The sequence below is a fragment of the Hemicordylus capensis genome, chromosome 2 (genome assembly GCF_027244095.1).
Source record: "Hemicordylus capensis ecotype Gifberg chromosome 2, rHemCap1.1.pri, whole genome shotgun sequence".
Taxonomy (NCBI): Eukaryota; Metazoa; Chordata; class Lepidosauria; order Squamata; family Cordylidae; genus Hemicordylus; species Hemicordylus capensis.
The window spans coordinates 314,114,105-314,139,421 of NC_069658.1; positions in this window are offsets into that span (position 1 = coordinate 314,114,105).

Consider the following 25,317-nt stretch of genomic DNA (forward strand, 5'->3'; position numbering starts at 1 on the left):
CGGGTGTTCACTTCAGTGGCACGGCAAAAGCATGATCTCATACTGTGTGGGAGGAAGGCAATGGTAAACCACTCCTACCTAAAGAGCCCCTGGTGGCGCAGTGGTAAAACTGCTGCCCTGTAACCAGAAGGTTACAAGTTTGATCCTGACCAGGGGCTCAAGGTTGACTCAGCCTTCCATCCTTCCGAGGTCGGTAAAATGAGTACCCAGAATGTTGGGGGCAATATGCTAAAATCATTGTAAACCGCTTAGAGAGCTCCGGCTATAGAGCGGTATATAAATGTAAGTGCTATTGCTATTGCTATTGCTACCAAGAAAACCATATGGCTCTGTGATCGCAGGAGTCGACACCGATTCGATAGCACAATCTTTCCTTTCATCTATCTATCTATCTATCTATCTATCTCCCTTTGGGAACTTTTGTTGAAAAGCAGTATATAAATATTAGTCATATTTGCATGCTTCATCATTATTTCTTTCAAATCTGTCTGGATTGGCACTGAAATGGTGAAGTATTTTTACAGCGCCTTTCACTTAAACAAACTCAGCCATGTAATACATTGTGAAGTGTGATATTGCTTCAACTTTAAGTTTCAAAACAGAGAAATATTGTCTTGGCAGCTGGAGAAATCACTGCTGTTGAACTGCTTAGTGTGTTTAAGGGGGCACGAGCACTGTTAGCAACAAAAGAGACTGAAACATCTGTCCCAGGAAAGCCATTCATTATCTGATTTGTCTTAATTGTCATATGGGATTGCTAGCTGCAGAGGGACAGAAATGTTGAGAAAAGTCAGGAGACTTATGACATGTATATATGGAATTAAATTCTGGGGCTTGTCCAGTTGACAAGCTGGAGGTTATCAGACCACAGTTAAGTAAGTTCAGATATCTCAAGGAATTTCTCTAGGGATATCATGGTCTGTAAAACATTAAGAGTGAGCACACAGAAGTGTTGCAGATTTCAGGCTTCCCTGTCAGATGTTGGCCTTTTCAGACTGCATTTTTCTTTCTCAGACATATGACAAATTATTGAGTATTTACTCACCAAAACAGTTCTGTTGTAATTTAAAAAACAAACAAATGAACAAACATGTGGCATTTAATTACTCTGCTTAACTTTAGTAAAAGTGTTCACTACTCGCCAATTTAAAGACATTTTGGAACAATTATTAATTCAGGATACAGGTCACAGACCAAACTAATTATATAAAATTGTATGGAAGCCACTCCTCACTTTATTAAGAACATGTTCAAATTATAGGCCTATCTCACTGCTAAGTGTAGTCAGCAAGCTGTATGCTAGGCACCTTTTAGCCAAACTTAATGCCTGGATGGAGGATGAGAGTGTTTTGAGGGATGAGCAGGCCGGGTTTAGAACTGGTCAATCTATTATTGATCAGGCGTTTATCCTCCGACATCTGATTGGAAAATATGGAGATAAGCCTGGGTCGGTTCTGTATGTGGCTTCCATCATTTTAAATTGGTGTTCGACTCTATATCTAGAGGACTGCTCTGGGAAAAGCTAGCTAAAACGAACATCGATAAGCGGCTTCTTTTCTTAATGCAACAGCTCCATGCAGGCACGAATATCAGGGTTAGATGTCATCCTAAAGGGGAGCTTTCACAACCTATATCTACGTATAAAGGAGTGAGGCAGGGATGTATCCTTGCCCCCTTGCTTTTAAATTTATATCTCAATGACTTGGCCCCTTGTCTAACTGACCCCAGCCTACATTCGCCATCTGCAGCAGGTGTGTGTATTCCTCTTCTTCATTGAGCAGATGCTGCTGCTATTTTAGTTAGGACTCCGGTGGGCCTGAGGCAAGCCTTGAAAAGATTGGCGCTCTACTATAGAGCAAATTATCTTTTGATCAATTACTCAAAATCTAAAGTAATGATTTTTGCAAGGAGACCTAGGCAGTTAAGCTGGTCAATTGAAGATCAACAGTTAGAACAGGTCTATACATATAGATATTTAGGTGTGACCCTGCAAGCAAGGGGTTCATGGAAGGCGCATATAGATCAAGTTATTCTTACGGCACGGATAAGTTCTCTGGCTATCCAGAGATTTTTCTGTTCTAAAGGAGGTGAGATCATTTTGGCTGCCTTGAAATTATTTGTAGCCAAAGTTAGGAGCCAGCTATTATATGGGGCGCAACTTGGTCCTTTTCCATCATACAAGTCTATGGATGTGGTTCAAAATGACTTCCTTAGGGCTCTACGTAAAGTACCTAGATGCGTCTCCAATGTATTGTTAAGGTTTGAGTTGGGTGTTCTGAAGATCGAGGTCTGGGCCTGGTTGTCTAATTTGACCTATTGGCTTAAAGTCAGATTTTTTTCCTCAAGGATGGATCTCTCTTATCTTGGTTGATGTATTCCAGCCCACTTGGGCCCGGGCTGTTCAGGACAAAATTGTGTCCTTAGGTCTGTCTATGGACTACCTGGTCTTGTAAAGTTATGACCAGGCTAGGCAGATCCTGAAGCAAAGACTCTTGGACTCTGAAATTCAACAAGAACTCTCCAGAATCCCTGATTGTACTAAAAGGAGGTTGGGTTTGAGCAGCTCTAGCTGAGGCCCTGCTGCCTATTTGAATGCTCTGAGCATGAGGTGCCACCAGAGGGCCTTTTTTAGGGCAAGACATGACATGCTACCTTCAGCGGTGCTCTCGGGGAGTTTTCTGGGGATCCCAAGGGAGGATAGATTATGGCCATGTGGTATGGGGGAAGTCGAATCCATCCAACATGTTCTGTTGCACTGTCCATTATATAGAGATTTAAGATGCTCCTTACTAACCCCTCTTCTGACACTCTTCTCAGGCTGTTCAGGAGACTTCTATGTTTCTTATCTTCTCGTGGATAGAATTTTAGATGTCACCTTTAAGGTGGCCAGATTTTGTTCTATTGCAGTATTGTTACAGCAGCGAGTTTTTCTCGATTAATTTTATAATTTTTATTTATTATTATCCGTGGATACTTATGCACATATTTACAATATTTCCTTCTTCCAATTGTATTTTCCTATGTTATGAGATGTTTTGTTTATGTCATGTTATGCTGACCTTGGGTCATAAATAAAGAATTCATTCAACATGTTCAGTAGGACATAATATATCACTTCTTTCCCTATATCACTTCTGGAACTCGCCATGTCTGTTCTAGACCATACCCCTCTCCTCTTTCTAGCTCACTGGTCTTTCAGCCAGTTTCCTAAGGTTCAGGAACCTGACAGCCTGGACCTGACTCTTGCTTAGGCCTAGTCAAATTTGGCTTTTAAAAAACCACACAAATATGAACAAAATCAGAGCCCATGTACATAAAAACATAAGAACAGCCTTGCTGGATCAGGCTGAAGGTCTTTCTAGTCCAGCATCCTGTTTCACACAGCAGACCAACAGATGCTTCCAAGAAGCCCACAAGTAAGGGGTGAAGGATTGCCCTCTCTCTTGCTGTTGCTCCCCTGCAACTGGTATTTAGAGGCATCGTGCCTCTGAGGATGGAGGTGGCCTATAGACACCATACTATTGATAGACCTGTCCTCCATGACTTTGTCTAAGCCCCTTTTAAAGCCATCCAAACTAGTGGCCATCACCACATCCCATGGCAAAGGATTCCATAGACTGATGATTGATTGATTGATTTTATTTGATTTCTATACCGCCCTTCCAAAAATGGCTCAGAGTGGTTTACACAGAGAAATAAATAAATAAGATGGATCCCTGTCCCCAAAGGTCTCACAGTTTAAAAAGAAACATAAGATAGACACCAGCAACAGTCACTGGAGGTACTATGTTGGGGGTGGATAGGGCTAGTTACGCTCCCGCTGCTAAATAAAGAGAATCACCACTTTACAAGGTGCCTCTTTGCCAAGTTAGCAGGGATGCACTGTGTGAAAAAGTACTTCCTTTTATTGGGCCTACATTTCCCGGCCTAAAGTTTCATGGGATGACCCCTGGTTCTAGTGTTGTGGGAGAGGGTGAAATTTCTGTCTCTCTCTGCTCTCTTTACCCCATGCATAATTTTATACACCTTTATCATGTCTCCCCATAGTCGCCTCTTTTCAAAACTAAAGAGACCCAAATGCTGTAGCCTTGCCTCATAAGAAAGGTGCTCTAGGCCACTGATCATCTAAGTTGCCCTCTTCTTCATCTTTTCCAGCTCTACAATATCCCTCTTAAGATACAGTGACCAGAACTGTACGCAGTACTCCAAATGCGGCCACACCATAGATTTGTACAGTATATGGGCACTATAATATTAGCATTTCTATTTTCAATCCCCTTCCTAATGATCCCTAGCATGACATTTGCCTTTTTGTTTTTTTAACCACTGCCACACACTGAATTGACGCTTTCAATTACTTGTCCACCATGACCCCAAGATCTCTCTCCTGGTCAGTCACTCACAGCACAGATCCCATCAGTGTATATGTGAAGTTGGGTGTTGCGTTTTTTTTGGGGGGGGGTGCACCAATATGCATCACTTCACACTTGTTGACATATACTTTGCCATTTTGTTGCCCACTCCCTCAGTTTGGAGAGATCTTTTTGGAGCTCCTCACAATCTGTTGTGGATTTCACTACCCTACATAGTTTAGTGTCATATGCAAATTTGGCCATTTGGCTGCTTATCCCAACTTCTAGATTATTTATGAACAAGTTAAAGAGCACTAGTCCCAGTACAGATCCTTGTGGTACCTCACTTCTTACTTCCCTCCATTGTGAAAACAGTCCATTTACAGGAGAACCTCATTATTCACGAAACCGCTATTTGCAGTTCTGCGTGTCCATGCGATGTCTCATTGACACCCTTTTTCAGTATCCATGGGTACAAAGGGGTTAAAATCTACACTTCCTAGAGATCCTTGGAGGTCATTTCCACCACCATTTTGTCTCTCAGAGCCCAGGAGGAGCCATTTTGTGGCTCAATAAAAGAAACACAGACTCCTCATCCCCTCATGATTTGCGGTGGGGATTTTGCCCTTTGGAAGGCATTCCTGTGCTCATTGGGGACCCGCAGGGCATGCCACAGTACGTCCTGGGCCATTTTTTAGTTGCTTTGGAGCCGTTTTGGCATTTAACATTTCCCCCCCTTCACCCTGAAACCTACCCCCCTTTCCCCATTGCCCTAATCCTTATTATCTGCAGTTCCATTACTTGCAGCAGTAGGCGAGGAAGGGAACCCCCGTGAGTAATGAGGCTCACCTGTATACCTGCCCTCTGTTTCTTGTCTTACAACTAGTTACCAATCCACATATGAACCTGTCTCCTCTCAAAGAACTCAAAATGTTTAGTGAGGCAAGACCTGCCCTTGCAGAAGCCATGCTGGTTCTTATTCAGCAAGGCCCATTTTTCGATGTGTTTAACAATTTTGTCCTTAAGAAGTATGTTTTCCATCAATTTTCCCAGCACAGAAGTTAAGCCAACTGGCCTGTTATCCGCTGGATCCCTTCTTGAAAATCGGAGTTACATTAGCTACTTTCCAGTCCTCTGATACAGAGCCTGGTCATGGGGACATATTTTTGCTAGGAGATCAGCAATTTCACATTTGAGTTCCTTCAGAACTCTTGGGTGGATGCCATCTGGCCCTGGTGATTTGTTACTTTTTAGTTTTTCAAGACAGTTTAGAACATCTTCCCTTGTCACCTCAGATTGGCCCAGTTCTTCAGCCCCCAAGCCTAAGAAGCTCAGTTCCATGGAGGGTATATGATCAGTATTCTCTGCCATGAAGACAGATGCAAAAACTCGTTCAGCTTCTCTGCAATCTCCAAATTTGTTTGTTTGTTTGTTTATATAAACACACACACACCTGCATCCAAATGGCTCCAGGCAGTACACAGCAGCAAAAATAAAACCCATGAATCAGTCATTTAAAAACAGTCAATACAAAACCATTTTAAAACAGTTTAAAACCATTAACAATTAAAACATTTAAAACAGTTTAAAAACCCTGGAAGGCTGGACTAAACAGGTAGGTTTTAAGGGCTTTCTTGATGGCCAACAATGAACTCAAACTACAGATTTCTGCTGGGAGTACATTCCACAGCCCAAAAGCAGCTACATAGAAGGCCTGCCTCTGAGTCGCCACCAAATGTACCAGTGATAACTGAAGATGGACCTCGTCAGATGACCTTATTGTGCGGTGGGGATCGTGCAGAAGAAGGCACTTTCTAAGGTAACCCGGTCCTAAGCCATTCAGGGCTTTAATAACCAGCCCTTTGTGTTTTGCCCGGAAACATATCAGCAGCCAGTGCAACTGTTTTAAAACAGGCATAATACATTCTCTCCAGGTTACCCCAGAGACTGGCCTGGCTGCTGCATTTTGAACTAACTGAAGTTTCTGAACTACATACAGAGGTAGCCCCACGTAGAGAGCATTGCAATAGCCTTATCTTCCTATAGTCTTATCTTCCTTAAAAATCCCTTTCACTCCCACATCATCTAAGGGACCAACCTGCCTCCCTGGCAGGTTTTCTGCTTCTGATATATTTAAAGAAGTTTTTGTTATTCCCTTTGACCCTTCTAGATGTATTCTAGCTATATATGTTGTAAACTGCCCAAAAGCGTGCTCTAGCTAAAACTATCTTTTTGCATCCCTTATTGTCTCCTTGCATTTCTTTTGCCAGAGTTTATATTCCTTTCTGTCCTCTTCATTTGGGCATGCCTTAAACTTTCTGAAGGAAGTCTTCCTCCCTTTTATCCTTTCCCTGACTCTGCTTGTTAGCCATGCTGGAATCCTCCTGAACTTGGTGGTAACTTTCCTCCTTTTTGGTATACATTCCAACTGAGCTTCTGTTATTATGGTTTTAAATAAGTTCCATGCTTTTTGGAGTGATTTGACCCTCCTGAATTTCTCATTCAGATTCCTTTTTACCAGTCCCCTCATTTTGGAGGTTTCCTCTTCTGAAGTTCAACATATCTGTGTTGGACTTCCTTGGCGATACTCTTCTTGCATATAAGCTGAATTGGGTCACATTATGGTCACTGTTCCCCAATGGTTCTACAACTTTGATATCTCACACCAGGTCTTGGGCACCACTCAGGATTAAGTCCAAGATTGCCTTCTCTTCTGGTTGGTGGTTTGACCAACTGTTCTAAGGCACAGTCATTTAGCATGTCTAGAAATTTGGCCTCTCTGTCATTATCTATATGTGAATTTGCCCAGTCTATGTGTCGGTGATTGAAGTCACCCATTATTACAGCTCTCTCTCTGATGCTTCTTCTCTTATTTGCTTCTCCAGCTCCAGGTCACTCTCAGCACTTTGATCTGAAGGGCGATAGCACATCTCTACTAACACATTTCCTTTCATTCCTGTCACCCATAATGATTCTATGGAGGACTGCAGTCCTCCTAGCTTTTCTAGCTTGTTGGATTCTATCCCTTCTGTAATTGACAGTGCTACTCCACCCCCAATACTCCCTTCCCTGTCCTTTCTGTAGTGTTTATATCCAGGAATAACAGTCCCCCAATGGTTCTCACTGTTCCACCAGGTTTTCATTACACCCACTATATCTGTTTTTATTAGCAACCAAGCACTCCTTGCCCATCTTGACTTGGAAGCTTCTGGCATTGGAATAAAACTGCCCTGACCAGTTTTGGAAGGGCGGTATACAAATCTAATTATTATTATTATTATTAATAATAATAATAATATAAACACCTATACACAAATCTCTTAGTGCCCCCCAGTGTGGCACTACCTTGGCATGATTGTGGGGCTTGTGTGCTCTGAGGAAGGTGAGAGCTATGCCAGAAGTCCAACCATACTGGACAGGTCTCACCAGAGGAGCCAGACAAAGAGTACCTCTCCCATCAACAATATGGTGAGATGTAACTTTAATAAATCTATACCGGATCAGTCGTCACCCGGGTCAACAAGGACCATACCAGGTGCTGGAGTCCCTGGACATCTGGTGGCAAGTGGGCAACAGGACTCAGGATCTTCAGTTGAGCAACCAGGGCTGGAGACTGCAGGGTTACTGGAAGAAAAGTCACTTAACCGAAAAAAATATACAAAAAATGCCAACAAGGAAATAATGATCTGCTATTACAAGTCTAGTCCAACTAGAAGAGGTTATTTTAAAAGAATGTACCAAATTTGGAAAGAGAAGCATCCAGATACAGAAATAAGAGAACAAAGGCTAGCAGACCAGAGAAGATTCATAATAAGAAATAAAGTATTTACAGAAGTTGAGCTGGAAGAACTGCAAAGAGCAACACAGGCTCAAGATATGGAAGAAGAATTACCACCAACTGAAGAAGTTGCTCAGGCGCAGGTGGAGGAGGTGTTGGAAATAGAGGATGCCACTGTTGCTGAACTGTTTCAAAATCAAAACCAGGCAACCTCCCCTTTGCCTTCACCTGAAAAACCTGAATGCCACTTAACAGAAAAGCAACAAGAACTAAAGCAAAAAATAACTGAGCACATGAACCAAACAACCACCAGGGTTCGACTTCCAGCTCTAAAAACAGTTGTCAAAAAACAACTTGCTCAGGCATTAAAAGATGTCAATGCTGTTCTTGCAGAAATAACAACCAATAATTTGCAAGAAACAAACCAACTAATGTACAGTGCAGCAACAATAACAACACAAGAGCTCGGATATAAGATCAGTGGACCTGTAAAAAAAGAAAGTAGTACATCACCTAAATGGAAGATTAGATTAGAAAATAAAATCACCAGGCTTAGATCAGATGCTAATAAATTGAAAGATATGAAAGACAAGAAGTTGAAGAATGAAAATACCAAACAGCATCTGATCCAAAAATACCACCTAGATTCAAGGAAAATTAGAGAAGTCCTGGAAATAATAAAGCAGCAAATAACAGCAGTGTTAAAGAAGATTAGCAGATACAAAGCCAGAATTACACAACACAAGCAGAATCTCCAATTCCAGTCGAATCAGAGACATTTCTACCAAAGCATAGAAGGAGAAACTGCAAGAAACCTAAAAAAACCAAATAAAGAAGAAACAGTGCAATTCTGGGGGAAACTATGGGACAATCCAATAGATTATAATAAAAAAGCAGGCTGGATGAAAGAGGTCAAAAAATGTAACCAACAAATGCAAGATCTAATAATAACACCAGAATTAATAAGTGAAAGAGCAAAGAAAATTAAAAATTGGACTGCACCAGGTGACGATGAACTGCATGGCTTTTGGCTTAAACACCTAACAAGACTCCATAAACAACTATCAAAACAGTTCAATCACATTTTGCAAGGAGGTGATATTGAACAATGGCTAACAACTGGGAAAACTCATCTCATCATGAAAGACCCAGCAAAAGGTGCAGTTCCAAGTAATTATAGACCGATAACCTGCCTGCCAACCATGTTCAAATTATTAACTGGAATAATAGCAGATGAAGTGATGCAACACTTATTAACTAACAAACAGCTTCCAGTTGAACAGAAAGGAAATTGCCCAAACACCAGAGGCACAAAAGAACAGCTGCTGATTGACAAAATGATTTTAGAAAATGGCAAGAGAAGAAAATAACCAATCTAAGTGTTGCATGGATTGACTACAAGAAAGCTTTCGATTCATTGCCTCACACATGGATACTAAAATGTTTAGAAACAACTGCTGTCAGCAAAATATTCAGATATTTATTAAAAAAGCAATGAGCATGTGGAGTACACAGTTAACACTCAATGGCGAGACACTTGGACAGGTTAGCATTAGAAGAGGCATTTTCCAAGGGGACTCACTATGTCCTCTGTTGTTTGTAATCGCCATGACTCCACTTTCACAAATACTAAACAAAACAGCCCTCAGATACCAAACATCTAAAACATCAAGTCAAATCAACCATCTGCTGAACATGGACGATCTGAAGTTGTATGGAAAGTCCCAGTCAGAAATTGAATCACTGCTAAACACTGTCCGTATATTAAGTAGTGATATAGCAATGGAGTTTGGACTAGACAAGTGTGCTGCATTAATAATGAACAGAGGAAAAATAAGAAAAACAGAAGGAATAGAACTGCCCAATGGAAGCAACATCAAGAACCTGGAAGAGAAAGAACATTACAAATACTTGGGCATTCTCCAGGCTGATAACATCGCACACACTGAAGTTAAAAGAAAAATTGGAAGTGAATACATAAGGAGAGTTAGAAAATTCCTAAAGTCCAAACTCAGTGGTGGGAACACCATACAAACCATAAACACCTGGGCTATACCTGTGGTCAGATACCCTGCAGGAATAATAGACTGGACCCAGGCAGAGCTAGAGACGCTAGATCGTAAGAGCAGGAAAATCATGACCATCAATCATGCTCTGCACCCCCGCAGTGATGTAGATAGGCTATACCTCCCTTGGTGCTCAGGTGGAAGAGGAATGCTGCAAGTCCATCAAACAGTAGAGGAGGAGAAAAGAGGCCTTGAAGAATATATCAAGGACAGTGAAGAAGATGCACTTAAAATCGTCAATATCGAGAAACTATTCAACACCAATGAAACAAAGCAGGCCTACAAGGACAATTCAAGAACCAAGCAGAAAAATGGAAAAAATAAGCCACTGCATGGTCAATATTTGCACAATGTAAGTGGAAAATCAAACATCACCAAGACCTGGCAATGGCTTAAGAATGGCAACTTGAAGAAAGAAACAGAGGGTTTAATATTGGCTGCACAAGAACAGGCACTTAGAACAAATGCAATAAGAGCAAAAGTAGAAAAATCAACAACAAACAGCAAGTGCCACCTTTGTAAAGAAGCAGATGAAACAGTGGACCAACTAATCAGCTGTTGTAAAAAGATCGCACAGACTGACTACAAACAAAGGCATGACAAGGTAGCAGGGATGATACACTGGAACATCTGCAAAAAATACAAGCTACCTGTAGCCAAAAATTGGTGGGACCATCAAATTGAAAAAGTTGAAGAAAATGAAGATGCAAAAATATTATGGGACTTCCGACTACAAACAGACAAACATCTGCCACACAGTACACCAGATATAACTGTAGTTGAGAAAAAAGAAAAACAAGTCAAAATAATCGACATAGCAATACCAGGGGATAGCAGAACAGAAGAAAAAGAAACAGAAAAAAATCACAAAATACAAAGATCTCCAAATTGAAATTAAAAGGCTGTGGCAGAAGAAGACCAAAATAATCCCAGTAGTAATTGGTGCCCTAGGTGCAATTCCAAAACACCTTGAAGAGCACCTCAACACCATAGGGGCCACAGAAATCACCATCAGCCAGTTACAAAAAGCAGCTTTACTGGGAACAGCCTATATTTTACAACAATATCTATAATAATAAAAACAATGATATTGATTGTAAAATCCAGCCATTCCAGGTCCTTGGGAAGGACTCGATGTCTGGATAAAACAAACCAGTCAATAACACCTGTCTGACTGTGTAAACAAGAAATAATAATAATGATACATGATGATGTAACAAACCATAATTTCTCGATTTTCTGCGACCATATACTTCCAACATTGAGTTTTTTCTTCCAGTAGCTCTACAGTCTCCAGCCCTGGTTGCTCAGCTGAAGATCTTGTAACCCATTTTTCTACAAGTGCTCAGGGACTCTAGCATTCGACATGGCCCTTGTTGACCTCGGCGATGACCAATCTGGTATAGAATTTGTTTTTCTTGTTCTCACCGTGGTGATGAGATCAGGCACTTTTAGTCTGGCTTCTCAGCATAGGCCTCTCTGGTTTGGGTGACCTTCCAGCCTAGCCCTCTGCATCCCTGAAGCTTGCAAGCCACTCTACATCAAGGTAGTGCCATCGGAGACACACCAAAGTTGCTGGAATGATCCACTGGAACTTTTGCAAGAACTACAAATTGCCAGAAAGCAAGAACTGGTGGAATCATCCTATTGAGAAGGTCACAGAAAAGGAAGAGACAAAAATCCTTCGGGATTTTCAAAAACATACTGATGGGCATTTAGCACACAATACGCCTGATCTGACAGTTATTGAGAAGAATTGGGTTCTGATCATTGATATTGCAATCCCAGGGGATAGACGAGTCAACAAAAAACATTTGGACAAAATAACTAAATACAAGGACCTTCAGATTTAAATTGAGCAGCTCTGGAAAAAGAAAACAATAGTGGTGTCAATAGTTGTTGGTGCCCTTGGTGCAGTACCAAAAGAACTTGAACACCATCTTGACACCTTGGGCAATGAAATTAAAATACATCAACTACAGAAGGCCACACTACTTGGGACAGCACAAATATGATGATTATATCTTTATTTTTTCTTTAGTTATCCTAGACCCTTGGAAAGGGCCCGATAATTAAAGTACTAAATCCAGTCAATAACATCTGGTAGACTGTGTGTAAATAGCATAATACTTAATAAATAAACAACTGTATTTATTATAACAAATTATCCCAAAACAAATTGTTTCTGGGTGGCTCACAACACAGCATTAAAATATCAAGTAAAAACACATAACACATGAAATCACCACACAATAAGGCTATTCTAAGAGAGCACAGCCTAGTTTCAGCCCCAGCGTGAGAACCACCGGGCTCGCAGGTGAGCATGATGGTTTGACGGTGGCTACCCACCAAAGTAGCCCTCCCTTAAAATGAAGTTAGCGGGGTGAGCATTCCACTAACCCCATTTTCTTGATCATGAGACACTGCGGCACGGCTCCATGGCATGGCAAATCACAAGAAGACCCTGATTGGGAGGTTACAACAAGCCTCTCAGCATCGGAGGTCTCCCCAGAATGCCCTGAACACTCACGTGGGGCATTCTGGGACTTCCGGTGGCCAGGCAGCCCCTGATCCCTGCCGCTCCTACTGGCTGTGTGAAAGAGCCAGTAATCATGTGGGCAGCCAATCCGGCTGTCTAGGGAGGGCAGAATGCTTGTGTGCAGGGAGAGCATGTCAAGCCTGCTCTCCCTGCACAAGTCCTGCAGGCTCTCCACACTGCTTCTCTCTCTCCCTCCCTCCCTCCCTCCCTCCCTCTCTCTCTCCCCATCTATCTACACACACACACACACGCATATTTTGCATACATACAAACTGCCACTGCATTGTCACATGAGAAGGGAAGCAGGAGAAGGAATCTTCCTTCTCTTCTGGAGCCCACTGTGGATCACTAAAATCTGTCCCTCAGAATCATGCAATAGTGCATCGCTAATCTGAACCTCAGCATTGCTGCACTCATGCAGTGGAAGTTCGAATGGCTGGCTTGGCTAGTTTTGGAACTTGTGATTATGCCGTGTCAGAAAGTTTTCTCTAGTTATACTTTCTGCTCGTAATATCTCATGACAGTCTCCAGTGGGGATGCTTATATTACATTTATTACATTAATTGTGATGTTATCAGTAACAAGTGAGCTTTGCAAATACATTGCTTGTTCTAGTTACATCATATGGGTGAGATGTGGAAAAAGACATCAATTGAGTACTCTGTTTTTGCATCCAATTGGAGCATCCTATTAACTTATGACAAATTTATTTATTTATTTATTTATTTATTTCATTTAATTCATTCATTTATTTAATTCATTTTCTATACTTCCCTTCCAAAGTGGCTCAGGGCAGTTTACAAATAAAACAAAAACTGTTAAAATCAATCAACAATTAAAACAGAGATTTTAAAATACTGTAAAAAAAACAACACACAGTTAAACCATTTAAAAAAGTTTTAAAATCCTGAAAAACCAGGTACATTAAATCCCTTTACAAATTTAACAACCTTGGAAGGCTAGGCCAAACAGATAAGTTTTAAGGACTCTCCTAAAAGCCAATAAATTAGTGAAATTATGGATTTCTGCAGGAAGTGTGTTCCACAGTCCAGGAGCGGCTACAGAGAAGGCCCGCCTCTGAGTCGCCACAAGACATACTGGTAGTAACTGGAGACGGACCGCCTCAGATGACCTTAATGTGCGGCAGGGATCATACAGAAGAAGGCGCTCTCTGAGGTAACCTGGACCTAAGCCGTTCAGAGCTTTAAAGGTAATAACCAGCACTTTGTATTTTGCCCGGAAACATATCGGCAGCCAGTGCAACTGTTTCAAAAAAGGCATAATATGGTCTCTTCGAGTTGCCCCAGAGACCAATCTGGCTGCCGCATTCTGAACTAACTGAAGTTTCTGGACTACGTACAAAGGCAGCCCCACGTAGAGCGCATTGCAGTAGTCAAGCCGGGAGGTTACCAGCGGATGCACCACTGTTTTGAGGCCATCTTCTTCAAGGAATGGGTGCAGCTGTCAAATCAGCTGAAGCTGCTAGAAAGCACTCCTGGCCATGGCCTCCACCTGAGATACCAGGTTGAGGCCTGGGTCCAGTAGTACTCCCAAGCTGCATACCTGCTCCTTCTGGGGGAGTGTAACCCCATCCAGAACAGGAAGATCTAACTCATCCCTCAAATTCTGAGCCCCCACAATGAGCACCTCCGTCTTGCTTGGATTCAGCTTCAATTTGTTATCCCTCAACCAGCCCATTACTGCCTATAGGCAGGTATTTATGGAATGAGTGCCATTTCCTGAAGATGAAAAGGTGAAGTAGATTTGGGTGTCATCAGCATACTGATAACACCCAGCACCAAATCTCCTAATAACCTCACCCAGCGGTTTCATGTAGATATTGAAAAGCGTTTTTGACAGAATGGAGCCCTGGGGGACTCCATATAACAGCTCCCATTTTGAGGAGCAACTGTCACCAAGCTCCACCATCTGGAATCTACCAAGAGATAGGAGCGGAACCACTGCAAAGCAATGCCTCCTATCCTCAACTCACCCAGGCGACCCAGATGGATACCATGGTCGATGGTATCAAACGCCGCCAAGAGATCCAAGAGAACCAACAGAGTCACACTCCTTCTGTCGATTCCCCAGTAAAGGTTCAAGGCTGTCTCTACCCCATAGCTCATTCTAAAGCCAGTTTGAAATAGGTCTAGATAATCAGTTTCCTCCAAAACCGCCTGCAGCTGGTTGGCCACCACCCTTTTGATCACCTTTTGATCACAATCAAGGGAGATTGGAGATTGGCCTGTAACTATCCATTGCTGAGGGATCCAGGGAAGACTTCTTAAGAAGAGGTCTAACTATTGCCTCCTTCAAACATGGAGGCACCCCACCCTCCCCCAGCGATGCATTTATGATATTAACTAGTCCACCTCCAACAGTCTCCCTGCTAGATCGAAGCAGCCAAGTCAGGCAAGGGTCCAGAGCAGAGGCGTATCTAGAGAAAATAGCACCTAGGGCAAGCACTGAAAATGCACCCCCTGTCCAAACATCTGACACCCATCTTTCAGATAACTTTACCATAATATCAGCTGAAAAATACAAGTCAAGCTCAATCTTTTAATATTTCAAAAACTATTTAGCAGCAAATTTCAGTATGCTGGGGCTCAAAAATATCCAAATACGATGTTGAGGTATACTTGGAAAACTAAACAGAAATGCCTGTCTAATTCTCTACTATGCATTGTAGCATCACTATTACATAAGTTTTAAAAATCAATGGAGAATTTGACTTTTCCCAGATACTCTGGAAAAAATTAAAGGATATGCAGAGTAAACTATTTCACTACTTGGAATATATTCTAGTATTTCAGAAAGACAGTTAAAATGAGAGAAAGAGAGCAAGAAACTCCCAGTGGGCCTTAATACTAAGGATTTCACACTGATTCAAAGACAAACTCACCATTAATAGCCATATTATTAAGACATCGCATTTAACTCACTTATCACAAGAAGCAAAGTAAGAGCAAATGAATACAATCCTAGCTCATAAGCTTCAGCTCAGTATTCACAAGCCCTGATTCTGTGTACTTAGTGCCAAACTAAATATGTGTACAGTGACTTATATAACATATATATATATATTTTTTAAAAATTACCTGTAGCCCCTTTGGGGGGGCTTCCTAAAGGCCATGTGTGGGGGGGTCTGCAAAGGTTTCCCCTCCTCCCGCTGGCCTCTAGGGCCTCGCAGGGACCATTTGAGCATGTGCAGTGGCCATTTTAAAAAAATATATATATTTTTTAAATGGCAGCTGAAAACAAAATGGCAACTGCACATGCTCAGATGGCCTCTGCAAGGCCTGGCATGGCCTATGGCCTCACAGAGGCCATTTGAGCATGCACGGTGGCCATTTTGGTTTTGGCAGCCATTTAATTTTTTAAAAAAGAATGGCGCCCCTGTGGCGCCCGGGGCACATGCCCTGCCTACCCCACCTTTGATACACCCCTGGTCCAGAGAAGAAGTAGTAGGCTGCACTGCCCCAAGCAGCTTGTTCACTTCCTCAGGATTCACAGATTGAAACTGATCCAACCTAACTCTGCAAGAGGGAATGCTGGACACCTCCTTCATAGACCCTGCAGAAATAGTGGAGTCCAAGTCAGCCCAAATACAGGAGATTTTGTCTGCAAAGAACCCACTAAAAGCGTCACAGCTGAGAGCCTCCAGGAACTGATTTGAAACAGAAGGAGCAGAAATTATTCTCCTCACAACCCGGGATAGCTCTGCCGGATGTGAACCTGCGGGCGCAATGCACTCTGACCAAATTCCCTTTTATGCCGCATGCACCGCCACTGCATAAGCCTTCAAATGCGTCCCATGCTGCATCCTGTCAGATTTGAGCCAAATTCTCTTCCACTTGCGTTCCAGTCGCCCACCCAGCCGCTTCAGCCCTCACAGCTCCTCGGTATACCAGGGGGCCATCTTTGAGGCAGGTCTGGAGGGATGCTTAGGAGTAATCATGTCTACTGCCCTGGTGAGTTCCTTATACCAGGTTCCCACCAGGGCATCAACAGAGTCACTGGCCGCACCAACTCCAAAACTTCCCCAAGGCCTTTTGGAAACCTACTGGATCCAGCAGCCTTTTTGGGCAAACTATCCTAATAAGTCCATCAACCCTGCAGGGGTGGGTTGTGGTCGTGATACCAACCTTAACCAGGTAGTGGTCAGTAGTGGTCCTACTTAGCCATGGGATGAAATATAGCTGGCACTGGGCATGCCATCTTCTTCTCTCACTTGGTTTGATATGAATACATCTTCTGCCATGTCATATCGCTAGATTTGGAATTATATGACTATATGTGGCTACAACATAGTTCCAAAAACAGTTGCATTCAATGGGCATTGTTTTCTCAAACAGTAAATTATTCATTTTCTCCTATTGTGAAAGGTTTTTTTTAAGATGGCAGAAAAAAAGACCTACTCAGTATAATGCTGCCATTAATCAAGCACAATGTGATGTCTAGCTATTGTTTCTACTTATATCTCCTTTGTATTACCACAAGGGAACTAATTTGGCCATGACATAAACTGGCACAGTTCCCATTGGCTTCAGTGTAATGTAGACTTTATCTCTTGAGCCAGTTTCAATTTTTCTTCTAAAATGGTTTCAGCTCTTACTGGGCCATGTGGTAAGGTGATTTTACGCACTGAGACTACACAAGATGTTGGATTCACAACACTGTAACATTCAGATACACATGGCTTCCTGACCCAGATATGAATGACACTTGCACTACCTATGTTTTTGTCCTGTACGGAGACTGTCACTGTACAGGAGAGATGTCATGTGGGAAGCAGGTCTCAGGAGCCCAGTCTGTACACTATCATTTTGAATACTGTCCTCATACCTTCGCTAATGCATTACTGAAATCTCCCATCCGGTGCCAAATGATCTACTAAGAGTTGACTGGACAGTTTACACATTTACTGAATTCTGTCTTTCTCTTCCCTTCCCCCAACTGGAGTAATAATCAAATGGGCATAACATTCTCTCACGGATACTTTTTGTCAATGCATTATTGTCTTGGCATTGTCATTATGGCAGGGACTAAAATATGGCTGTTCTGCTTTCTATTTGTCACTCTGGTATTTTGCCTAGATGACCAATCCTGCACAAGGAAGCCAAAGAATGTTTCTAACTCAGCTGCTGCTGTTAGGTTTTGCCATGTACTGGAAATGAGTTCCCACAGAATATTTGAGAACTGCTGGTAGTAAGTGGGGAATACATTGTAAACACATTTATGAGATTTATTTAAACAACTCATCCATCCACAATGGAATAAAGTCAATTAATGTATTTGTACTTTGGGTACAAAATCTATGGCAGAAAATTCAACTAAAATTTGCTTTTCTACTTGCGTGCATTTGTTATCTTCTGGGACAAATGCCACATCAACTGTCTATTCCAAATATGGAACGGATAGATGCTTTAGGGGAAGGCAAGGCAGAATAGCAAAATAATCAACAAATTCCAGTGGTCGAGCTGACCGAACAGTTACATAGCAAAGAGCACGTGAAAGAAGTGAATTCCGACAACTGGAGTCTTACAGAAAGACTACACATATTTAGAAATGCTCAGATTGTGTTTGGATTGTGAGTTCAATAAAGTAGTCAACTATAGGTATGCTTATTGATGCTTGCCCGTGGCTAATAGTCATGATGGCTACTATCTCCAGATTCAGAAGCAGTATGCCTTTGAATATTAGTTGCTGGAAAGCAACAGTGGCAGATACCTCCATCTTCCGTTTTGTGGCCTCCCAGAGGCATCTGGTTGTCCACTGTAGGAAACAGTATGCTGGCTTAGATGGACTTTTGCTCTGTTCCAGCAGGGCTCTTCTGACGTTTTTTTTTTTTAAAAGCTGAAATTCTTTGACTTCGTTCTGGACAATATATATTTTCCTGTAAGATTCCAGTAATCCCTGTCTTGTGCTTACATTAGAAATACTTATTATATTTATTATACAAAGAAGACAAGTAATACTAAAGACAAGACTCTTGTGATTTGATTGGGATTTTGGAAGAAGGATCAAAATATTGAGAAGAGCCATTTTCCGTTGTGGTATATCTTGCTTGGGAACTGCCCTGTTAAAGAAGGCATTTTAAAAATAATAATAATAATAATAATTTTTCAGTCCGGATGAACAATTTAACAATTTAAACAATTGTCTTAATGTATTGTTATACATTAAGACAAAGAAACAAAACTGATGGACAATATTCACCTTTCAGCATATACCTATGCTACTTTTCAAAATCTCCCCCCCCCCCAAATAAAAACAAAATCAATGCATTTGAAACATCAGTGCATTTGAAATATGTTTGAAGAGAAGATAGACCACTAGCTAATGTCCAGTGGGCTGCCAATCTAATGCCTATTGATTGTGGGAATTCTTGCAAAGGATTCTGGTCTGTAGGGTGGGCCTGATTCAGGAAGGCATGCCACTTATGCTTACAGTATGCTTAAGCAAGAATGCAGATTCCCTTCATACAGATTATATATGCATTCTGTTAAGAGATCCTGAGGACGCACTTTTGCTTAAGATGATAGATCAGCAGGTATTTTAGTGGGGTGGTTCTTTTTTAAAGAGACAACTCAAGGATGTCACTAAAAAGCCAGTGTGACTACAGTGTTGGACTGAGACCCGGAAGACTCAGTTCAAATCTCTACTCATCCATGAAACTCACTGGGTGACCTGGGCTGGTCAGTCTTTTCAGTTTAACCTACCTCACAGGGTTGTTGCAAGGATAAAATTGGCAGAGGAGAACTATTATGTTGGTCTGAGCTTCTTGGTAGGAAATGTAATAATTTTTTTAAAAGGTTAACGTCAACCCTCTTCTGCTCAGTATCCTCATTGCTGCCTTTCCTTAAAATGAAGCAACAAAGCTTAATTAATATAACCTAATTTGCATTGGCCCAAGTTCTTCTACGCTGCCTCATCGTGGTGGTGGTGTTCCTGAGAGGGATGAGCGAAGGACGCCAGGAGGTATACTCCCAGTAGTGTCACCCAAAGCATGAAGGTCATCCCAGCTGCCCAGCTAAAGCAAGCAGGCATCTATATTGAGCAGCAGCGATATAGGAAGGCAGAAAAGCCTTCGATTGCATTGACCATATCAAGTTGTGGAATATCCTTAGGTAAATGGGTGTCCCAGAACATTCCATTGTTCTCATGAGAAACCTATACACAGGACAGGAAGCCACAAGCCAGACGGTCCAGACAGTCCAGACGGAACAGGGTGAAACAGACTGGTTCCAGATTGGCAAAGGAGTAAGACAAGGCTGTATACTTTCTCCTTCTTTATTCAATTTATAAGCTGAACATATTCTGAGAGATGTGAGATTGGAAGAAGATGAGCGTGATTTTAAAGTTGGAGGAAGAAAGAACAATAACTTGCACTATGCTGATGACACCACTCTGATAGCTGAGAATGCGGATGATCCGCAAGCTCTAGTAATGAAAGTCAACGAGCACAGTGAAAAAATGGGACTACGACTAAATGTCAAAATGACTAAACTAATGAAAACGGGTACAGCAACCAGCCTCAGAATTGGCAATGAAGACATTGAAGTGGTGGATAGCTTTTGCCTTTTAGGATCGACCATCAACAGTAAAGGATCCAGCAGTCAAGAAATACACTGCAGACTAGCACTTGGTAGTTGCAATGAAGGCCTTGGAAAGGATATTTAGATACCCGACATGTCTACACGTACAAAGATTAGAATCGTTCGGACAATGGTTTTTCCCCGTAACAATCTATGGATGCGAAAGCTGGACTTTGAAGAAGCAAGATAGAAAAAGCATTGATGCTTTTGAACTTTGGTGTTGAGAAGACTTTTGAGTATGCCATTGACAGCCAGGAAAACAAACCAATGGATCATAGAACAAATCAATCCAGAATTTTCACTCGAGGCACAAATGATCAGGCTCAAACTATCATACTTTGGACACATTACGCTCCCTTGAGAAGTCCATAATGCTGGGGAAAGTTGAAGGAAAGAGGACGACCAGCAGCAAGGCGGATGGACTCGATTAGGACAGCAATGAATGCACCACTGAGTGACCTTAAAGGTCAAGTTGAAGACAGATCATACTGGAGAGAATCTATCTATGTGGTCGCTAAGAGTTGACACAGACTTGACGGCACTTAATCAATCAATCAATCAATCAATCAATTTGCATTGGATGGTATATGTTAGTTATGTTTACTCACATCGACATGGTGTGGTGGGGGACAATGTGAATAGTAATGTTCCAAATAATTCAGGTAGCCAATGCATTCCTTGTTGATAAAAGTGTAATTAAAAGCATGTGATTTTTATTTGAGAAGCCACACCAGAGAGAGAAAGCATGTTAACATGTTCTTTAAAACATACTGGAATGTTAATCTGTTTTGAGGTTTGCTTGTTGAATTACAGCATTCCAGCTGGTTATGCGTGGGAAAAAGAAGAGACTCCAATCATATTTCATCTGGCTGGGTGGATAAACAATATCTTTTCTTTTTGAAAACAGGTTCACACTCTTCACAGGAAAATTTACCAAAATAGGAATGCACATTTGTGAAGGGAAACTCTTTCTGAAGAAAGCTGCTGTCACTGTGAAGTTTTCTCCTCCTCCTTGGACATAGCAGTGGTTGTGATTTAAATTCTGATAGCTATTAGCTGTAGGTCCTAAATACTGTGCAATATTAGATTACCCTTGGCAGTGATGATTGCATCTGTGTAGCAACAAGTACTGACATTTTGACTGGTTTGTAATCTGGGACTCATTCTTTTTCTTACTGTTGGCATTATATTGAAAAGGGAAACATACGGGTGAGATGGTTTTCCAGAAAATGTGTAGGGTGATTTGGAATGTCACAGCCCCAGGTCTTCTGTGAACATACGTTTCACCCAGCACTGAAGTCATATCACACACACACACACACACACACACACACACACACACACACACACACACTTAAATGATAGGAAATTTTCAGGGCAATGTCAGTTTTGATACTGTGTAGCATTATCGCAAGTTGTGTCTTTATTCAACAGAATTTTCCTAATTCTCCCCTTAACTCTAAATGCTTAGTCACTAGATGTCTCGATCTAGGGAATGTGATCTGTGTGCATGAACATAGATCTGCTTCTGCTGCAGTTTTCTATGCCAGGCTGTTTTCAGTAGAGACGCAATAGGACGTTTGCAGTGGTAAGGAGGTCATGTTGCACGTAGAATCAACTTCAGATGATATTTTGCTAACATAGTTCAAAAGAGGAACACAGAGGAAATGGGTAAAGTAGAGGGACTTTCACAGTGGGGACTTTCCCATAGCGATGATCTAGAACTGGAGCCAGAGCATCTCTGATAACTGTATGCCTTTGGGAAGAGGGAATTATATTTGAAATATCACTTCCCAAAAGTCCTTCCCAAATCTGAGTCAGCTCCAAAACAGCAATGTGGATCTTTTCCAGTTCAGAGTTTGCGAACTAGATTCTATAAAATGATTCGATGCAGAACAGTTTGGTTGAGATCCGTGCCAAAATGCACGATTCTCCTGTACTTTGGGCTGGTTTTCACTTTGCAGAGTCCTGCTCCATCTAACACTACACAGATAGCCTGGCTTGTACCTTCACGTGGTGCCTGTTGGGCACAAAACATACAAGGGACTGGTATGAAGTTTTTTGTCCATTTTATTTTTGAGTTATTAATCTGTGGCATCTCTGCTAACTGAGTGAGCAACTCTTCTTACTGAGTAAAGAGGCACCTTTTAAAATGATGATTTTCTTATATCTATTAGGGGAGCAACTGGCCCAATTAAACTCCAGCACAGCATCCCACCAGTGGCTATTGCTGGTTTCTACCTTGTACTTCTTTTTAGATTGTGAGCCCTTTTGGGACACAAAAAACATCTGTCTATCTATCTATCTATCTATCTAAGCCACTTTGAGAATTTTTGTTGATAAATTCTATTTAAATATTCACAGTAGCAGTCTCTTGAGCACCTCAAATATTTCAGTTATATATAGCAGTTATAGCTTAACAGTTATAACTTAACTTAAGCAGTTATAACTTAACTTAAGCAGTTATACTTAACAAAGGTTCTCTGCCAGCGAGCATATTTATATTAAAAGCATTCATCTCATGATTCATAGTAAAATTATTCCTAGATACTACTTGTTGTGTACTGCCTCTTTAAGAGGCAAACACAGGACAGGAGGCCTCAGGATGAAAGAGTTAATGTGAGTGAACTGGAGGACTTTTCACTTTTGCAGCAAAAATCTGTGTGAGTGGTTCACCTGTATGAGGTTAATAGGCCCGAAAAGGTCTAGGCCTATCTGGATAGATTTGATATTGGACCAGAGACAGTCTTGATTAAGTTGTACTTTATATTTATTCAAGTTAAACTTTTAGGCCCATACTTTTCCCCAGTGAGATGTAAGCAATAAATAACTGAGGTATTAGAAGAGGTCTGGTATGTGTTGCTGTTCTCTATCCAGTATTATCGTCAAATAAATATATAATTCTAGCAAAATCTGCATTTGCCAATATATTGGTTAATAAAGTTCTCCATATTATTTTACAGTCATTAAAAGTAAGACGTAAGATAAAACACTCAGAAGTAAGATAAAATACTCATCATCTACTGCCCTACCTTGTAAAATGGCCTGAAATCCTCTGGAAGCCACCTTATCCAAGCCCAATAATCTAAGGTTCAATTCACCCATACAGTGTGTTAGGAAGTGGATGGAAGTGGTCTTGGTTGTGATTTTGCTCATGAGGATGCTGTAGCCATATGAGTGTTTCCTTATGAGAAGGAAAGAAGGAAAATCTCCCTGCCCTCACCAACTTTCTGAGAGCGAATGGAATGAACATGTGCTGGCCCATGAGCTGTGCGTCTGACATGCTAAACCTGGACCTCCTGCTTAGCTAAATTCCACTTGAGCCTCTTATGTACTTCCATTCCAGTGTAATTTTGGGAATAACAGCATTCCCTTTTGTCTCAGCCCCTGATTATCTGAGTTATGGGGGGCAGGCAGTTCTTCTACCCAAGGAACAGTTAGGGGTGGACTTGAGGCTCACATGTTCCCTTCTTTGTTCTTTCCCCTTCACCAGATGAGAGATGAACTGGAGAAATCCCATCTTTATTTAAACACAGATTCTCCTTGATCCTGCAAGATCCCTACTACCCACCTTATAGGCAAGGAGGGGCTGGGGCCTGCTTCCAATCTCTCCACCCCCAGGTATAAAATGCAGTCGCTAGACCAGGGGTATACACAACTCAAATGCCCCTGTGGGCCAGAACCAAGCATGTCTGAGTGTCAGGTGTTGGTGGTGAAGTTTCAGCACCTTAATTATTTATATTATTTAAAATATTAATGAAAGTGAGGGGGCAGAGGGTTGGAGGCAAGGGGAAGGCAAGGGAAAAAGGGATGTGTCAGTGGGCTCCAGCTCAGGGGCGGGGGACATCTGGTCTCTAGCAGCCAACTACATTGAGCTGCTGCTGTTCATCGGCAGGAGAGGCCAAGAGCTCTTTGTGGCTCCTGCTGTTGCTACTCATTATTCATCCTGAGGACAAGGAAAATGTTTCCTATGGGCCTGATCTGCCCCCTGGCCCTTATGTTGTGCAAGCCTGTGCTAGACTGACTAGGCTCCTTAGATTCATGAAGCTGCTTCATAATTTTTTTAATGCGTCCCACCATATCCTACACTGCTTCCCAAAGTGCATGGTGTTTTGGCATGTATACATGTACTTAAAAAAAAAATCCACAACAAAATGCAGCCCCATTTGTTATATTTAAAGCTGCATTTTTGTTGAGCCTGTTTGGCAGGCTTCCTTTGCTCTTTCTGGCAGGCAATGGCCAGTGGAGATTTAGCACTAACAAACCGCTGAGATGCTGACACAACAGAATGGCTTTAATAATCCCTGCTGCAAGCAGGACAAGATACTCAGGAGCACTGCCAGCTCTTCCCATTGCAGGAGCCAATGGGGCTGCTGCTTCCCCTTCCCTCCCCTGCCTCTGGAGAATTCCCTTTTTTTCCTTGAAGTTTCCACTGAGCTGGAAAGATCTCTTGGGTAACTGTGTTTAATGTAACAAGCTATAGATGTTCATCATGGCCAGGCCTGGGTATGAAAAGCTGCCCATTTCCATTAAAATATTAAGTGCCAGAAAGAACTCAAAAGGCCGTTCTATAAAACATAGCTCTATGGCAGCTAATTTAGCTGGACATGGCTATGCATGTGTTCTTTGCCATCAAGACTGAGTGTTCTTCTCTTTCTCCTGAGGAAGACTGCAAGAATTGCCAACATGTGGGGGATACTCCTCTGGGAACTGCACAACAGTCTATTGTAATCTAGTCCTTGCCAAAACCATGCCAGTTTATTTCAAAGCTTTTCCTAGAAGCAGGATTATCCAGGTGAATAAATATATGCAGATGTAATGTAAAGAAACTGGCATGGTTTTGGCAAGGACACGATGACAGTGAAGAATGAAGAACCACGGGGCTCGGAGGCTAGAATGGAATAGGAGTAGCAAGTGTGTGCTTGACTATTAGAAGCCCTGGCCAGCTGCCATCTGATTTGTCAGGCCCTACTGCTGGCCCCAT